This window comes from Bombina bombina, chromosome 3, assembly GCF_027579735.1.
Source record: "Bombina bombina isolate aBomBom1 chromosome 3, aBomBom1.pri, whole genome shotgun sequence".
NCBI classification, from domain to species: domain Eukaryota; kingdom Metazoa; phylum Chordata; class Amphibia; order Anura; family Bombinatoridae; genus Bombina; species Bombina bombina.
Genome location: NC_069501.1, coordinates 258,699,450 through 258,719,854, shown reverse-complemented (window position 1 = coordinate 258,719,854; position 20,405 = coordinate 258,699,450). Strand labels below are relative to the sequence as shown.

General features: G+C 36.4%; 1 long non-coding RNA gene across 1 annotated transcript in view; it reads left to right on the top strand.

Moving 5' to 3' along the window:
* The first annotated feature begins 1,692 nt into the window (after positions 1-1,692).
* Positions 1,693-20,405, top strand: part of LOC128651588 (uncharacterized) — a 93,103-nt gene continuing 74,390 nt past the window's right edge. The window contains exons 1-2 of the long non-coding RNA XR_008401131.1: positions 1,693-1,781; positions 3,056-3,185. This is a non-coding gene — a long non-coding RNA (uncharacterized LOC128651588). The remainder of the gene's footprint in view (positions 1,782-3,055; positions 3,186-20,405) is intronic.

Sequence of the window (20,405 nt, the reverse complement as noted above, 5' to 3'; positions counted from 1 at the left end):
AGATAGATTATATATAGATAGATGATAGATTGATAGATAGATAGATAGATAGATAATTGATAGATGATAGATAGATAGATAGATAGAGAGATAGACCTAGATAGATAGATAAATAGATAGATAATATAGAGAAAGATAGATGATATATAGATAAATGGATGATATATATATAGATAGATAGATAGATAGATGGATGATATATAGAAAAATAGATAAATGGATGATATATATAGATAGATAGATAGATAGATAGATAGATAGATAGATAGATAGATAGATAGATACATAGATAGATGGATTATAGATAGATAGATAGATAGATGATAGATAGATAAATAGATAGATGATAGATAGATATTTTGATAGAGATTTAGATAGATAGATAGATAGATAGACAGACAGAGATAGATAGATGATAGATAGATAATATATATAGATATATTAATAGCTAGGTAGATGGATAGATAGATGGTAGATATATAGATAAATAGATGATAAATAGATTATAGATAGATGATAGATAGTTAGATTGATTGCTGGATTATAGATAGATAGATAGATAGATGATAGATAAATAGATCATATATAGATGATAGATAGATAGATCATATATATATATATAGATTATAGATAGATAGATAGATAGATAGATAGATGATAGATAGATAAATAGATAGATGATACATAAATAGATTATATCAAAATAGATGATAGATAGATAGATAGATAGATAGATAGATAGATAGATAGATAGATAGATGATTGATTGATAGATAGATTGAAAGAGAGATATAGAAAGATAGATAGAGATAGATGATAGATAATATATAGCTAGATGATAGATAAATAGATAGTTTATATATAGATAGATGATAGATAGATTGATAGATAATAGATAGATAGATAATTGATAGATAGATAGATAGATAGATAGATAGATCATATAGAGAAAGATAGATGATAAATAGATAGATGGATATATTAATAGATAGATAGATGATATAGAGAGAGATAAATGATAGATAGATTATTGATAGATAGATAGATAGATAGATAGATAGATAGATGAGAGAGAGATAGATGATAGATAGTGTAATAACCCAAATAGATTTAGATTTATTAGCACTGTAATATTTTCTCTTCTTCAATCTCTCATAGAAAGAAAAGATGTTTATCACTTTAAATAGAAATTGAACTTGAAACACATACATGGCTAGTATTCTTATTTTGTAAAATATAATATGATGTGTACCTATATCATGTTCTGGGGTCTTAGTACTTAATGACCCAGTAACATGATTGAAGAAACTTTTCTTTAAATGAACCTCTATCAGATAATCCCATTTACTGTGGGCTCCAGATAGAGATCTTAGCATGTAATACATATGTATAGTAGGAGTATGGTAGATTGTGCATTAGTCAGCAAGTTAGTAAAATACATAAAACGGCTAACCGTATGCCAAGTAAAGGATATGGAAATTAGATAGTGGATGAGTAGGTGTAAAGCTGAAGATGTCACAGCAAAGAAGTACACAGGACTTTGTGGCTAGGAGCCAAAGGAGCGGCTGAGAGTCCTGGTAGCGTGGACCGGTAGACCGTAGTACCCGGAAGCGAGTGAGCAGCTGGAGGTGACGTCACCGTGGAGATCCGAAGTCCGACGGCAGGCAGAACTGCAAACTTCAATGCAGGAGTGAGAAAGTGGCTGGAGGGGAGATGGAGAGAGGTTCACTGGCGGAGATGGACAGCACACAGGAACAGGAGACTCCTTGTCAAGAACAGAGGTACATAGGAGATAGTATAAACGAGCAAGTTTAAACTATCTGTAAAATCCACTGTTTCTTTAAGAAGCTGTTATCTTTTCTTTCACCAAGTCCCATAAACCCCTCCTTCTCCCAGAATACCTTGCTTGGTATTCTGTTGGCATTTCCCATCCTAGTATCTAGCCTTACTGTTTCCTCTGATAGACTATCTCCTATGTAATGGTTCAAGCAAATATAGGAGTGCTTGGTAAATTCAGTTGTCTCTTCAAAAAACTGTGTAGAAGAGATCCTTACACAGGTTAAAGTCCAAATGAATGTGATAGGGGACACAAAGTCAAAATTTGTATTTAAGGATAGTCCTTACTCAACCCATATACCTCCACTTCTGCCTCTATATCGGTATAGTCCGATAATCATCCGGGCAAAGTAAGTACTTTGGATTCACTGCAGACTTCTAATCCTAGTGGATGATGAAACCCCTCCGGGACAGATATGGTCTGTGCTTCCTCTACGTTAGTTAGTCGGCTGTGCATGTAGTGTGTAGCATCTCCTAGTCAGTGCTTCCTGGTGCGTCACCAGCAGGTTGTGAGGCTATTGGTAGGAAGGAGAGGGGAGTGACTCTTTGGCAACAAAAAGGTTCTTGACAATGGAGAATCAGCTGGCAGTGAGCGGACAAAAGCGGTATACCCAATCGCGTAATAACAATATAAACGAGCAAGGAAGTCACGCTGGAAACTGCTGAAGTCAAACAGGCCTCTTGTTTATTAAGGAAAGTCCTTCATTACAAATATATCAAGGCACAGTCATGAAAACGCCTGACGCGTTTCACGCATGCGTACATGTGCTTCTTCGGAGGCTAATTAGAATCAAGGTGTGCAAGCTTATATGAGTAAGAGGAACCAATCATGAGTAATATAACATTGTAACAAAGCAACAAATGTCAATTGATGTTAGATGAAAAACCCTACATCTGGCAAACATAAAATAAAAAACATAAATTAAAATACAGTATAAATACTAGTAATTACTAAATCGTATAGGTGTGAAATCCAGGTAGAGAGGATCTTAACAAAAAAGAAAATATTTAAAATATTACCACAAATAATTAAACAGTATTAACAAACGACACACAATAATGAAAAGTAAAAGTGAAAATAAAAAATAAATAAAAATGAATGTAAAATATCGAACAATTACATAAAACCATATCAATTGTAACTAAATAATAAAAAAGTATATTAAAAGATAAATAATAAGTTGATAACTAAAAGGTTACTTTTTTTTTTTTTTTGAAGGAAGAAGATAGAAGATGCCGCCTGGATGAAGACGTCTGCTGGTCTGGATGTCCTCTTCTGCCCAGATCGGATGAAGACTTCTGCCGGTCTGGAGGTCCACTTGTGCCCGGCTGGGTGAAGACGGCTCAAGGTAGGGTGATCTTCAGGGTTTTAGTGTTAGGTTTTTTTAAGGGGGGTTTGGGTGGGTTTTAGAGTAGGGTTGGGTGTGTGGGTGGTGGGTTTTAATGTTGGGGGTTTGTATTTCTTTTTTTACAGGTAAAAGAGCTGATTACTTTGGGACAATGCCCCGCAAAAGGCCATTTTAAGGGCTATTTGTAATTTAGTATAGGGTAGGGAATTTTATTATTTTGGGGGGCTTTTTATTAGGGGGCTTAGAGTAGGTGTAATTAGTTTAAAATTCTTGTAATTTTTTTTTATTTTCTGTAATTTAGTGTTTGTTTTTTGTACTTTAATTTTATTTAATTGTAATTAGTTTTATTTAATTGTAGTTAATTTATGTAATTATTTTAATGATAGTGTAGTGTTAGGTGTAATTGTAACTTAGGTTAGGGTTTATTTTACAGGTAAATTTGTACTTATTTTAGCTAGGTAGTTATTAAATAGTTAATAACTATTTAATAACTATTGTACCTAGTTAAAATAAATACAAAGTTGCCTGTAAAATAAAAATAACCCCTAAGATAGCTACAATGTAATTTTTAATTATATTGTAGCTATCTTAGGGTTTATTTTATAGGTAAGTATTTAGTTTAAAAAAATAATAACAGAGAACTGCGCTACGTTACCAAACAACGTGTGTCCTGAAGTATTGTAGAAACAGATTAACACACTGAAGCATCCAACAGGAAAAGAATAAAGAGTTTCCACGGAGTGCAGCTGATCAGCAAACAATGGGTTTCTTATCCACCGGAAGGAAAGCCAACAGTACTGCAACAAAACAAAGACAGCGCACCTCCGACTCAAGGTATTACTTTATTAAATGCCAAGTGACACACACTAGTAACGTAACTTACTAGAAATAAGATAAAAGCAGGCTTCAATAAAAAATCACAAAGAGTTGTAATCCACAGCTGCTGGCTGATGCGGCGTTCGTGGCTATCCGAATCGGCTTCCAGCGTTCACCCAGAACAAACAGTTCCCGGCCGGTGTCAGGGGTGTGTGGCTGGTACGCTACGTCACAGGCTACTTCGCAAGACGCCCTTGCAACTGCTGCTACGGATCCACACAAAGACCAAAAGACCTCAGCGCGTTTCGCCGGTGACAACCCGGCTTTCTCAAGAGTGTCTGGTCTCAGTTGTAAGTGTCTTTAAAAACTGGAGGGCTCAAATTCAAATTAATCAATAAGAGTTCCGTTTCCATGGAAATTTGGGGAGACCTACTAGTCCAATCTCATATACAAGGCACACAGCATGCAAATATAGAAAACTTTTCATGAACTTAAAAATACAAATGTTAAATATTAAAAAACTTAATCACATCAATAAATTAATCAGCAGATAGAGAGAACCATACAGTAGTCAAAATCAGTTGATAATACAAACACAATTAATATAATCCAACATCATCTAAGATCTAAAATAAAAACCTAAAAATTTATAAAGAAATTTTGAGACTAAAATTCATTCCTTCTAATTCATGATAGTAAAATCACTATAAAAAGCCTATGCAAAGTTAATCTCAAAAAATAAGAATATCACTTATAAAAGATGTAAAACATTATTAATATGCGCTGAAACCAGCTTAAGAGTAAAAATATATAATAAATGTATAATAAAATACCTAACCTAATAATAATATGATACTAATAAGATAAGCAATTTATAGAAAAAGGGTATTAAATATATAATACATGTAAGTACAAGTAGAGTATAATACATGTATAATACATGTAAATATAAGTTTCAAATTGTATGTGAAAAATTCAGTTTATATAGAAGATGCCAGCAACAAATACTAAAATCACATAACTATATGTAAAAAACAATAAAGGTCGACCTATTTAGAACATACAATCATAAATCACAAATAATATTAAAAAAGAAAGATAATTAATATAAAAACTCCTATAGCCTAGAGTTCATGTAAAAGAAGCAGTATCCAGAGTGAACGATTTCTCCAGCTTGTTACTATGGGGACCTACGCTCACACAAGGGTGCTGATCTGTGTATGGTTGTAAGAGGAGCGTTCCCAGGACAAAAGAGGCAGTCGCAGCCGATGCCGGTATTTCCCCTACGGACAAGGAATCCTCTTAGTATATGTCACACAGTAAATGGCAAGGGAAGTTACATCCGTACTCACATAATAATAAGCAGCAACCGGCCTCCAAACTTGGACCAACGATCCGTGGACACATCTTCCAAAAGTAACGAATGGCCACTGGAAACAGAAAAGCTTTAACAGGAAAAGCAATTAGATATACTAGGCTAGAAACCCGGTGAATATTTGGCAGCTTTCTTTTACAGGATAAGCATTCTTGCTCCCAAGGCCTGTTTGTAATGGCCAATACTGCACAAAAAACACCTAACAGAGGGTTATTCAGCCACAAGATATCTACACAAATAAATACTCCAAATGTGTAGGAGTTAGTTTAAAATAGAGCAAATAGAGCAACACGTTTCAAAATGTAAATTCTAAAGCAAACTCAACTTCATCTAGTTTAAAAAGGGGTTTCTTATAGAAACTAAGGCCACGGGGAATGACATTGTGCAATACATAATTGTCAAGGAGTATTAAATCCTGCCATTCCGTGTATCTTTTTCCAATAAATCCTCAAGATTTCTAAATAAATCAAGTGGTTTTTCAGTGTTTAAAGGCACATTCTAAACTTCATTCAAAATATTGACAGCTCTTTGTCTATCTAATCTAGATGTAAAAGCACCAAATCTATTTTCTACTGCCATACTGATAAATGAATTAGCTAAAGGGAGGTTCCTGGGAAATTTTTATGAGAGAGTGCAAACGTATATATAGTGTATAATTAGAGCAAATATATAGATATCATTGATTCTATATAGTGTCAGCAATGAAATAACAAAATAATAAAATATACAGATAGGACAAGAATCATATAAATATTAAAATGTACCTTAATACGTGCTGGATTACTAAATAATCACCTAAAATCACATCCACAAATGGTTATGGCAACAAGAGCCTAGATAAGAACAATAATATAGTATAAATAAAGGAAAATACATTCACTTTAAATGTGCAAACTTACATATCATCTAAAAACAAACGGATAGGCATACAATCAGAATCCTTAAGAAACGAGCAGCAGATCAAAAAGAAACACAACAAGTACAAATAAAAAATAATAACAGAGAACTGCGCTACGTTACCAAACAACGTGTGTCCTGAAGTATTGTAGAAACAGATTAATACACTGAAGCATCCAACAGGAAAAGAATAAAGAGCTGATCAGCAAACGATGGGTTTCTTATCCCTCGGAAGGAAAGCCAACAGTACTGCAACAAAAAGAAGACAGTGCACCTCCGACTCAAGGTATTACTTTATTAAATGCCAAGTGACACACACTAGTAACGTAACCTACTAGAAATAAGATAAAAGCAGGCTTCAATAAAAAATCACAAAGAGTTGTAATCCACAGCTGCTGGCTGATGCAGCGTTCGTGACTTTTGGGCAAGGGTTTAAATTTTGCCCCGAAGTCCAAACCAAATAAGTTTGAGGTGTATATGGACATCCAAAGGTACATCAGAAAGATGACATTAAAAAGATATTTTGTCAAAGATAGGATTAATCTCAGCAAACCCAATACTAATAACTACCTTGAGGGCAAGGATATTGAAGCACTTGGGATACTGAAAAGTTTGGAAACTGAGAATATTGATACTGTTGAAAATAGTAACACTTCTTCAACAACTATCATTGATATTGACTCACTAGATTATTCATTATATGAGGAGGAACCCCAAAATAGGCACTCCCACTTTAAAGGTAAATCTCATTTCTATCCCTATCATATGCAAGGAGAGCAGTTATCATCATTTAACAAAATGGTTTGTAAAGATCTTGAGATAGAATTAACAAAGTGTAATATAAATAAATATAATGATAACCTCACAAGGAGAGAAAGAGCAGCATTAAACTCCCTAAAAACTAACAAAAATGTGGTGATCAGGGCTGCTGATAAAGGCGGAGACCTGGTGATCCAGAATCGTGAGGTATATATAAGGGAAGCCCAGAATATTCTGGGGGATCTTGATACTTATAAATGTTTGTCTTACAATCCCACTATAAGTTTTTCAAAAGAATTAGATCTTTTGTTGGGGAGAGCTAAGGAACAAGGGGTCCTCACCCAAGATGAATTTAACTTTATAAAACAAGGAGACCCCAAGGTGCCCACCTTTTATCATCTCCCCAAAATCCATAAGGATTTAACTAATCCCCCTGGACGCCCTATTATCTCCGGTATTGGCTCGTTATGCCATAACCTGTCTAAATATGTAGATCATTATCTGCAACCGCTTGTAGTAAAGACTAAAGCTTATCTTAAAGATACGGCTGAGACAATTAGAGTATTTGAGGAACGAGTTTGGGGAGATGATTTGAGGTGGGCAACCTTTGATGTTTCATCACTATACACAGTTATCCCCCACACTAAGGCCTAGATTTAGAGTTCGGCGGTAGCCGTCAAAACCAGCGTTAGAGGCTCCTAACGCTGGTTTTGGCCGCCCGCTGGTATTTGGAGTCAGTGATTAAAGGGTCTAACGCTCACTTTTCAGCCGCGACTTTTCCATACCGCAGATCCCCCTACGCCATTTGCGTAGCCTATCTTTTCAATGGGATCTTTCTAACGCTGGTATTTAGAGTCGTTTCTGCAGTGAGCGTTAGAGCTCTAACGACAAGATTCCAGCCGCCTGAAAATAGCAGGAGTTAAGAGCTTTCTAGCTAACGCCGGTTTATAAAGCTCTTAACTACTGTACCCTAAAGTACACTAACACCCATAAACTACCTATGTACCCCTAAACCGAGCTCCCCCCACATCGCCGCCACTCGATTAAAATTTTTAACCCCTAATCTGCCGACCGCCACCTACGTTATACTTATGTACCCCTAATCTGCTGCCCCTAACCCCGCCGACCCCTATATTATATTTCTTAACCCCTAACTTGCCCCCCACAACGTCGCCGCAAGCTACTTAAAATAATTAACCCCTAATCTTCCGACCGCAAATCGCCGCCACCTACGTTATCCCTATGTACCCCTAATCTGCTACCCCTAACACCGCCGACCCCTATATTATATTTATTAACCCCTAATCTGCCCCCCTCAACGTCGCCGACACCTGCCTACACTTATTAACCCCTAATCTGCCGAGCGGACCTGAGCGCTACTATAATAAAGTTATTAACCCCTAATCCGCCTCACTAACCCTATCATAAATAGTATTAACCCCTAATCTGCCCTCCCTAACATCGCCGACACCTAACTTCAATTATTAACCCCTAATCTGCCGACCGGAGCTCACCGCTATTCTAATAAATGTATTAACCCCTAAAGCTAAGTCTAACCCTAACACTAACACCCCCCTAAGTTAAATATAATTTTTATCTAACGAAATAAATTAACTCTTATTAAATAAATTATTCCTATTTAAAGCTAAATACTTACCTGTAAAATAAATCCTAATATAGCTACAATATAAATTATAATTATATTATAGCTATTTTAGGATTAATATTTATTTTACAGGTAACTTTGTAATTATTTTAACCAGGTACAATAGCTATTAAATAGTTAAGAACTATTTAATAGCTACCTAGCTAAAATAATAACAAATTTACCTGTAAAATAAATCCTAACCTAAGATATAATTAAACCTAACACTACCCTATCAATAAAATAATTAAATAAACTACCTACAATTACCTACAATTAACCTAACACTACACTATCAATAAATTAATTAAACACAATTGCTACAAATAAATACAATTAAATAAACTAGCTAAAGTACAAAAAATAAAAAAGATCTAAGTTACAGAAAATAAAAAAATATTTACAAACATAATAAAAATATTACAACAATTTTAAACTAATTACACCTACTCTAAGCCCCCTAATAAAATAACAAAGCCCCCCAAAATAAAAAATTCCCTACCCTATTCTAAATTAAAAAAGTTACAAGCTCTTTTACCTTACCAGCCCTGAACAGGGCCCTTTGCGGGGCATGCCCCAAGGATTTCAGCTCTTTTGCCTGTAAAAAAAACCATACCATACCCCCCCCAACATTACAACCCACCACCCACATACCCCTAATCTAACCCAAACCCCCCTTAAATAAACCTAACACTAAGCCCCTGAAGATCTTCCTACCTTGTCTTCACCATCCAGGTTCACCGATCCGTCCTGAAGAGCTCCTCCGATGTCCTGATCCAAGCCCAAGCGGGGGCTGAAGAGGTCCATGATCCGGTCAAAGTCTTCATCCAAGCGGGGCAGAAGAGGATCTTCCATCCGATTGAAGTCATCATCCAGGCGGCATCTTCGATCTTCTTCCATCCTGAGCGAAGCGGCAGGATCCTGAAGACATCCAGCGCGGAACATCCATCCGGACCGACGACTGAACGACGAATGACTGTTCCTTTAAGGGACGTCATCCAAGATGGCGTCCCTCGAATTCCGATTGGCTGATAGGATTCTATCAGCCAATCGGAATTAAGGTAGGAATTTTCTGATTGGCTGATGGAATCAGCCAATCAGAATCAAGTTCAATCCGATTGGCTGATCCAATCAGCCAATCAGATTGAGCTCGCATTCTATTGGCTGTTCCGATCAGCCAATAGAATGCGAGCTCAATCTGATTGGCTGATTGGATCGGCCAATCGGATTGAACTAGATTCTGATTGGCTGATTCCATCAGCCAATCAGAAAATTCCTACCTTAATTCCGATTGGCTGATAGAATCCTATCAGCCAATCGGAATTCGAGGGACGCCATCTTGGATGACGTCCCTTAAAGGAACAGTCATTCGTCGTTCAGTCGTCGGTCCGGATGGATGTTCCGCGCTGGATGTCTTCAGGATCCTGCCGCTTCGCTCCGGATGGAAGAAGATCGAAGATGCCGCCTGGATGATGACTTCAATCGGATGGAAGATCCTCTTCTGCCCCGCTTGGATGAAGACTTTGACCGGATCATGGACCTCTTCAGCCCCCGCTTGGGCTTGGATCAGGACATCGGAGGAGCTCTTCAGGACGGATCGGTGAACCTGGATGGTGAAGACAAGGTAGGAAGATCTTCAGGGGCTTAGTGTTAGGTTTATTTAAGGGGGGTTTGGGTTAGATTAGGGGTATGTGGGTGGTGGGTTGTAATGTTGGGGGGGGGTATGGTATGTTTTTTTTTACAGGCAAAAGAGCTGAAATCCTTGGGGCATGCCCCGCAAAGGGCCCTGTTCAGGGCTGGTAAGGTAAAAGAGCTTGTAACTTTTTAAATTTAGAATAGGGTAGGGAATTTTTTATTTTGGGGGGCTTTGTTATTTTATTAGGGGGCTTAGAGTAGGTGTAATTAGTTTAAAATTGTTGTAATATTTTTATTATGTTTGTAAATATTTTTTTATTTTCTGTAACTTAGATCTTTTTTATTTTTTGTACTTTAGCTAGTTTATTTAATTGTATTTATTTGTAGCAATTGTGTTTAATTAATTTATTGATAGTGTAGTGTTAGGTTAATTGTAGGTAATTGTAGGTAGTTTATTTAATTATTTTATTGATAGGGTAGTGTTAGGTTTAATTATATCTTAGGTTAGGATTTATTTTACAGGTAAATTTGTTATTATTTTAACTAGGTAACTATTAAATAGTTCTTAACTATTTAATAGCTATTGTACCTGGTTAAAATAATTACAAAGTTACCTGTAAAATAAATATTAATCCTAAAATAGCTATAATATAATTATAATTTATATTGTAGCTATATTAGGATGTATTTTACAGGTAAGTATTTAGCTTTAAATAGGAATAATTTATTTAATAAGAGTTAATTTATTTCGTTAGATAAAAATTATATTTAACTTAGGGGGGTGTTAGTGTTAGGGTTAGACTTAGCTTTAGGGGTTAATACATTTATTAGAATAGCGGTGAGCTCCGGTCGGCAGATTAGGGGTTAATAATTGAAGTTAGGTGTCGGCGATGTTAGGGAGGGCAGATTAGGGGTTAATACTATTTATGATAGGGTTAGTGAGGCGGATTAGGGGTTAATAACTTTATTATAGTAGCGCTCAGGTCCGCTCGGCAGATTAGGGGTTAATAAGTGTAGGCAGGTGTCGGCGACGTTGAGGGGGGCAGATTAGGGGTTAATAAATATAATATAGGGGTCGGCGATGTTAGGGCAGCAGATTAGGGGTACATAGGGATAACGTAGGTTGCGGCGGTTTACGGAGCGGCAGATTAGGGGTTTAAAAAAATATGCAGGGGTCAGCGATAGCGTGGGCGGCAGATTAGGGGTTAATAAGTGTAAGGTTAGGGGTGTTTAGACTCGGGGTACATGTTAGAGTGTTAGGTGCAGACGTAGGAAGTGTTTCCCCATAGGAAACAATGGGGCTGCGTTAGGAGCTGAACGCTGCTTTTTTGCAGGTGTTAGGTTTTTTTTCAGCTCAAACAGCCCCATTGTTTCCTATGGGAGAATCGTGCACGAGCACGTTTTTTATGCCGGCCGCGTCCGTAAGCAACTCTGGTATCGAGAGTTGCATTTGCGGTAAAAATGCTCTACGCTCCTTTTTTGGAGCCTAACGCAGCATTTGTTTGAACTCTCGATACCAGAGTTAAATTTATGGTGCGGCCAGAAAAAAACCCGCGGAGCGTTAACAGCCCTTTTACCGCCGAACTCCAAATCTAGGCCTAAGGGTCTTATAGCTGTTGAACAAGCATTCAGTGGGTATGACATCCCAGAATTACATTTAAAGTTTATATTGAACTCTATATCTTTTATTTTATCCCATAATTATTTTGAATTTTTAGATAAATTTTATCTCCAATTAAAGGGGACTGCGATGGGGACGACATTCGCCCCATCATACGCAAACCTATTTATGGATAATTTTGAGAGAAATATGATATGGAAAAACAACCCATTTAGGAGTAATATTATTGATAATTTTCGACACATAGACGACGTGATTGTGCTATGGAAAGGGACAGAAAACACTCTATTAGAGTTTACTGATTATATTAATCAAAATAGTTTTAACCTCAAATTAACTGGAAATAGTTCAACTAAAAGCATTGAATTTTTGGATATCATTCTCTTTGTAGATAAAACTAACAATACAGTATCAGTTAAGAATTTTAGGAAAACAGTAGACAAGAATAGTTTTATAGATGCCCAGAGCAGCCATTTAAATAGCTGGAAGAATAATATTCCAACCAGCCAGTATGTTAGACTTAGACGTAATTGTACTAACCTAGATGATTTTGAGAATGAGGCTACTCTGTTGGATGAGAAGTTTATTAGAAAAGGTTATAGTGTGGAAATTTTAGATAGGGCAAGAACTAGGGCGACAAATCTAGATAGAAATCAACTATTAAATAAGTGAAAATATGAGTTGCAGAATAAATGCAATAATCCTATAGATAATACATCGAACATGGAGCCAATACGTTTTATTACCAATTTTAATGAGGGGGCACCAGCTATTAAAAAAGTTCTAAATAAACATTGGGGTATATTAAAATCGGACCCCATTCTGGGTAATATAATAGGAGATAGACCTATGATGACCTTTAAGAAGAATAGGAATTTGAAGAACTATCTAGCACCGAGCAAACTTAATAATATTAATTAAGTCCACTTGCAACGGTAGCCTACAAAATTGGCTTTCTGCACCCAGAGGGACTTTTAAATGCAATAAACCAAATTGCTGTATGTGTCCCTTCATAAGAAAGGGAGACACCTGTTTCAACCATAAAGGTTCTGAGTCATTTAATATGAGACATAGATGTAATTGTCAGACAATGTATACAGTCTATCTCTTGTCCTGCAAGTGTGACCACATTTATATTGGGCGTACAAAAAGGAAAACCTCCAAAAGGTTCAGTGAACACCTATATAATATTAAAACGAACTTTGATAAGCATAGTGTTCCGGTACATTTCACAACAGTACATGGGGGTAGTAATAAAGATTTAAAGATACAAATTATTGATTGGGTACCCCCTGGAACTAACAACAGACTATTATGCCTAAGGAGAAAAGAGACAGAATGGATCTTTAGATTAAAAAGCCTAGCACCCCTTGGACTCAATATTGATTTAGATGTACAAGCGTTTATATGATGTCTTTTATTTATGTGTATATTTAAGTATTCTTACATAGGCTCCTTGTAGATAACGTCTGTAGATAATTCTTGCATATTAATAATGTTTTACATCTTTTATAAGTGATATTCTTATTTTTGAGATTAACTTTGCATAGGCTTTTTATAGTGATTTTACTATCATTAATTAGAAGGAATGAATTTTAGTCTCAAAATTTCTATATAAATTTTTAGGTTTTGATTTTAGATCTTAGATGATGCTGGATTATATTAATTGTGTTTGTATTATCAACTGATTTTGACTACTGTATGGTTCTCTCTATCTGCTGATTAATTTATTGATGTGATTAAGTTTTTTAATATTTAACATTTGTATTTTTAAGTTCATGAAAAGTTTTCTATATTTGCATGCTGTGTGCCTTGTATATGAGATTGGACTAGTAGGTCTCCCCAAATTTCCATGGAAACAGAACTCTTATTGATTAATTTGATTTTGAGCCCTCCGGTATTTAAAGACACTTACAACTGAGACCAGACACTCTTGAGAAAGCCGGGTTGTCACCGGCGAAACGCGTTGAGGTCTTTTGGTCTTTGTGTGGATCCGTAGCAGCAGTTGCAAGAGCGTCTTGCGAAGTAGCCTGTGACGTAGCGTACCAGCCACACACCCCTGACACCGGCCGGGAACTGTTTGCTCTGGGTGAACGCTGGAAGCCGATTCGGATAGCCACGAACGCCGCATCAGCCAGCAGCTGTGGATTACAACTCTTTGTGATTTTTTATTGAAGCCTGCTTTTATCTTATTTCTAGTAAATTAAGTATTTAGTTTTAAATAGGAATAATTTAGCTAATAATAGTAATATTTATTTAGATTTATTTAAATTATATTTAAGTTAGGGGGTGTTAGGGTTAGGTTTAGGGGTTAATTACTTTATTATAGTGGCGGCGGTGTAGGGGGGCAGGATAGGGGTTAATATGTATAATGTAGGTGGCGGTGGGCTCCGGTAGCGGCGGTTTAGGGGTTAAACAATTTAGTTAGTTGCGGCGGGGTACGGGATCGGCAGGATAGGGGTTAATAACTTTATGTAGGTGGCGGCGGTATAGGGGGCGGCAGATTAGGGGTTAATAGGTATAATGTAGGCGGCGACGGGGTCCGGGAGCGGCAGTTTAGAGGTTAATATATTTATTATAGTTGCGGCGGGGTCCGGGAGCGGCGGTTTAGGGGTTAATAAGTATAATGTAGGTGGCGGTGGTGTAGGGGGGACAGATTAGGGTTTTTTAGACTCGGGGTACATGTTAGGGTGTTAGGTACAGACTTTTCCCATAGTAATCAATGGGATATCGGGCAGCAGCGAACATGAGCTTTTGCTGCTGTCAGACTCCCATTGATTCCTATGGCATCCGCCGCCTCCAGGGTTGAAAACCAGGTACGCTGGGCCGGAAAAGTGGCGAGCTTACCTGGTAGTTCTTTGATAACTTCCAAATGTAGTCAGATTGTGCCGAACTTGCGTTTGAAACATCTGGAATGACGTAACCATCGATCTGTGTCGGACTGAGTCCGGCGGATCGTATGTTACATCACTAAATTCAACTTTTGCCGGTCTCTAGCCTTTGATAACTAAGGCGAATCAGGCTCGCCACAAATACGCTGCGGAATTCCAGCGTATTTGCGGTTGACAGCTTGATAAATAGAGGCCTATGTCTAACCTCCAGATAGGTACTTACGGTTCCTGAAGTCTGGCCGGTGAAGTCTTCTTCCAAGCGGCAACATCTTCTTCCATCACGGCGACCTCTTCTATCTTCATCCAGGACCACAGAACTGAAGACCAGAGCCAGCGGAACTGAAGACCGGGCAGTAAAAGGGCTGAATGCCCTTTAAAGGGCAATGCCCATACAAATGCCCCTTTAGGGGCAATGGGTAGTTTAGGATTTTTTAGTGTTATGTTTTTTATTTTGGGGGTGTTTGGTGGGTGGGGGGTTTTACTGTTAGGGGGAATTAGTATTTTGTAAAGGTAAAAGAGCTGTTTAACTTAGGGCAATACCCTAAAAAAGCCATTTTAAGGGCTATTGGTAGGTTAGTATTAGATTAGGGGGTGTTTTTATTTTCATAGGGATTAGGTTTAAATTTTTTATTTTTGATCATTTGATTTATTATTTTCTTTTTTTTTTTTAAATAGTTTATTTACATATCCAACAATGAGTACAGTCAAATAAATTTCCACCTTTACATACCACACAAGGTCAGGTGTCACAAAAACAGAAAAACATGAGACATAAAATGAACAAAGAAAGGGATTACTTTTCCATGAGTGAATTAACTGACAGAAAAGAAAAAATTCTCATATAGCAAAAATTGTACAAAGTGTTGGACTTTTATAAAGCTAAATGGAACACCATATATCCTACCCGCATACTAACCATTCATACAAACAAAAACAAAACACAAGAGAGAAAAAAAAAAAAGGGGGGGGGGGAACCCACTAATTTCTCTCTCAGTAATTTAAATCTTTCAGTTATCCTATATCCCACCAACACAGTTCACCTTATATTTCTCTATAGTTAGTTATCCATGAATGTGGAAAAAGATCTAGGGCTACAAAGTCCATAAAAGAGCTTGAAGATAAAAATGGGGTCAGAATAGCTTTTTGTATAGCTAAGGGGTAGGATTTGATAATTGGTAGCCATCCAGCCATAAAAGTTTTTATTCTCTTTTCTGATGTAGTTTCTAGATGGGCTGATTCATATATAATTTGGGTTTGAATCTCCTGCAGGATCTGGAGTAATCCAGGAGCTGCAGAAGCTTTCCAATGTTTGAGAATTTGATATCTGACAGCTAGTATAATGGTATTTAAGATGTGGACCTGGAAGCCCCTATTGCCAGCAACATCTAACCAGATTATCTCATCAAGTGATAATATGATAGTTGTCTTGTACTGTATATTGAACCAATATTCCACCTTACGCCATAGTTGTATAATTTTTGGGCAATACCAAAACATATGTAAAATATCCGCCTTAGGTTTATTGCAGCGGGGACAAGTCCCGTTGCAGGTAGAATAAAACTTAGCTAATCTTATGGGGGGTATATAGTAATTATTAATAAGTTTTAAATGAGATTCTCTCCAACTCCTAGGAATTTCACATTTTTTTACATTTATCATGCTACGTTTAATTTTACCAAGATCAATTAAGGGGAAAGAGCGGGTCCAAGATAATGTCAATTTGTCTAAAACCATTAATGTTTGTTTGGATAGCATAATATCATACATAAGAGAAATGGACGAGTTTCCTGATGCAAATTTTTGAAAACATAAATTGAGAACCGACCATGCATTCAATCCACTCATATCCCACTTTCGAGTATTAATAAAATGACGCACCTGTAGATAGGCGAAGAAATTAGATCTAGCTAACTGAAAATGTTGAGAAAGGATCCCAAAGGAGATTAGTTGCCCGTCTTGAGGAAGGATCTGACAAATGTATTTGAGCTCTTTTTCAGCCCACTCTCTAAATACTGATTGTTTAAGCCCTGGAGAGAATTGAGGATTTCCCCTAATCGGTAAAAATGACGAAAATGTAAAATCTACTTCCAATATTGTACAACACTTCTGCCAAGCCGCCACAATATTTCTAATAGAGATTAGAGAATATATCTTATTTGGTAAAAGTTGTAGAGGACAATGTAATATTGCTTTTAAAGCACAGGGAGAAACCATGTAAGTCTCCATCTCTAGAGATGACACTAGCTCCTTTTCAACAATCCAGTCCACCGCCGTTTTAATTAGACAAACCCAATTATATAATTTAAAGTTAGGAAAAGCAAGGCCTGCTACTTCAAAGTTTTGCATGAGTCTATCTAGAGAGATGCGTGATTTCCTGTTATTCCAAATAAATTTGGAACAGCAGGAATATAATTTACGCAAATCCTTACTAAGAATAAAGAGCGGAAGATTCTGAAGGGGGTAAAGTAAGCGAGGAAAAATAAATGTCTTTATTAGATTAACGCAATCCGTAATGGATAGTGGAAATGCCGTCCATAACTCCAAGTCCGATTTAACCTTTAAAAGTAGTGGCGAGAGATTAAGCCGTTACCAATTCTTCGGATTTTTATGTAATATTATACCTAAATATGTAATTGCTTCAACCTCTTTAAATGGATGGTCTTGTAAACTGTTTCTGGATTTATTAATCCACATAAGTTCACTTTTATTAAAATTGATTTTGTAGCCCGCAAATGAACTGAACTCGTCTAAACATTGTAATGCAGCTGGGATTGAGTAAGATGAATTCTTTAAAAATAACAGTAGATCATCTGCGTACAGCAGAATCTTAAGAGTATAGGAGCCCATACTGATTCCCTCTAGAACATTTCTTAGACGAATAGCTAAGGGTTCCAATGCCAGGTTAAATAGGAGGGGGGACAACGGGCAGCCCTGCCTTGTTCCACGACCTAAGATGATTTTTTGAGAGAGATGACCATTAACAATAAGAAACGAAATCGGCTTTCTATAGATTTTCTGGATAAATTGCAAGAACTGATTCTTAAAGCCAAATTCCTGTAATACTCTAAATCAATGGGTCCATGAGATAGCATCGAATGCCTTTTCGGCATCTAAAGAAAGAATCGCACAATCATTTACAAGATTCTCTTTTTCCTTCTCATTTAAATAATGAGAATAATCCAAAAAAGTCACTATTTTCCGTATATTCTTTATGGATGTCCTAGATTTCATAAAACCAGTTTGATCTGTATGAATGATGTTACCCAGCAATAAGGAGAGCCTATCAGATATAATAGCCATCAAAATTTTATAATCTGTGTTCAACACAGATATAGGCCTATAAGAGGCTGGTTCTTCTGGGTTTTTGCCTTTTTTAAGGATTAAAGTAATATTGGCAGCTGAAAAATAAGAAGAGATGGGACTATCCGAATGAAAATAGCTATTAAACAACCTTCCCAATATAGGAATGATTTCCGGGGCTAATATCCTATAAAATTCTATCGGAAGGCAATCTGGGCCCGGAGCCTTATTTAATCACATCTTATCTATCATTTTTTTCATTTCATCTGGCTCAATTGGAGCATTAAGAGATATTAAGTCCTCTTCCTGAATTTGGGGTAGCTTTATTTTTGACCAGAATCTATCTTGGATATATCTATTACTATCCTGACTAGAATAGAGTTTCTGATAGTAAGAAAACAGGACTCTGCTAATTTCCCTTGAATCCGTATGACATACATCGTTTTCTTTCATAGCCAAAATATAATTCTTTTTCTTTCTATTTTTTATTAGTTTCGCTAAATGTTTAGTTGAGTCGCCATAAAGACCTCTAAATTGACTGTTAATTTTTGATTCTTCAATTTGAGATTTCTGTTCTAGAAAGACATCTCTTTCTCTTCTCGCCTCCTGATACTTGTTCCAGTTACTTATGGAACGATCCTCGGAAAGTTTTCTATAAGAGTTTCTGACCCTGTTAGATAACTGAAGTTCTTGAGCCCTAGTCTTTTTTTTACTATTTATTAGGTAACTCATAATTTCACCTCGTAGGACAGCCTTAGCCGCTTCCCAAAAAATCTCAATTCTATCGAGGTAAGAAATATTATGTGTACAGTAGTCCTTCCATTTTTGCTTAAGCCAATTAGAAAATCTGGGATTATTCAAGAGATACCGCGGAAAAAATAGAGATTGCGTTTTTTTTTAAAAATTGAATGAGGAGGGAAAGGTTAAGTAAATTATAGCATGATCGGATATCAATATGTCACTAATTCCTGAGATAGTTTGGACAATCGATAGAGATTCGGATATTAAAAACAGATCGATCCTAGAAAAGGTTCTATGAGCTGTGGATTCACATGTAAATGTCACAGAATCTGGGTGTTTAACTCTCCAGATATCAACCAGTTTTAGCTTTGAACAAAAAGTTCTAAAATATTTGGCAACTTTTTTATATTCTTTAGCATCTATATTACAGAACCTGTCTAATTCTGGAAATAGTGTCATATTAAAATCCCCCGCTAGGATGAGATTCTCCCCTATGAAGGGAAAGATTTTAATTTTAATTTTTTCCCAGAAACTTTTACTATTTTTATTGGGCCCATACACATTGCATAGGACATATACCACCTGATTGATCTGAATTTGGAGTATAATATATCTAGCCTCCGGATCTTTCTCTGTATGTAAAATTTTGTAATCAAGGTCTTTATGAAATAAAAACGCTACTCCACTTTTCCTGTCTAGGCTTGCAGCGGCTACAACTTCACCCACCCATTTAATTTTAAGTTTTGCAGCTTCTATATCAGTAAGATGGGTTTCTTGAATATAGACGATATCTGGTCTCTTTTTAGCAAGGGTTTTAATTATAAGTTTTCTCTTCATAGGGGAGGATATACCTCCTACATTCCAAGACAGTATATTTACTCCAGTCATTTCAAAAAGAGAAAAGAAAATAAAAAAATTTTTTTTAGCTTAGTCATTTCTCCCTTTCCTAAGATCTGTTTGACCTATATCTTAGATAATTTAGCAATGTTCTCATAGGCTCCTGTGCAAGAAAAGGAGAGAAAAAAGCAGGGGAGAGAGAAAAAAAAAAAAAAATACCCCATTCACATACCTCATTCATCAACATACATACTACACACGTCCTGGCAAACATTAACCTAGTCATGGTAGAGCATAGATCCGTTTTATCAATTTTCAATTTGGAATTTTTAAACTAATAAATTTTTGATATCTGCGACTTCCTGAAAGGTAAGTATAGAATCCCTTATCTCTACTATAACCTTAGCCGGGTAGACCATACGGGCCTTAAATCCCTTATTTATTAGCTGTAAGCAAAAAGGGGCCATTAACTTCCTCTTCATGGACGTCTCGTTAGAGAAGTCCTGGAAGAGTAAGATCTTATTGTTACCCAACTGAAGAGGACTATTCTTTCTAAAAAGTTTCAGTAATTCCACTTTATCTTGGAACTTTAATTCTTTAAATATGCACATTCTGCTCCTTACTACACTGTCGGACTGAGCTCTTTTAGAGCCTATCCTATGTGCTCTTTCTATTATTAAAGGAAGAGACTCTGCTGACATTC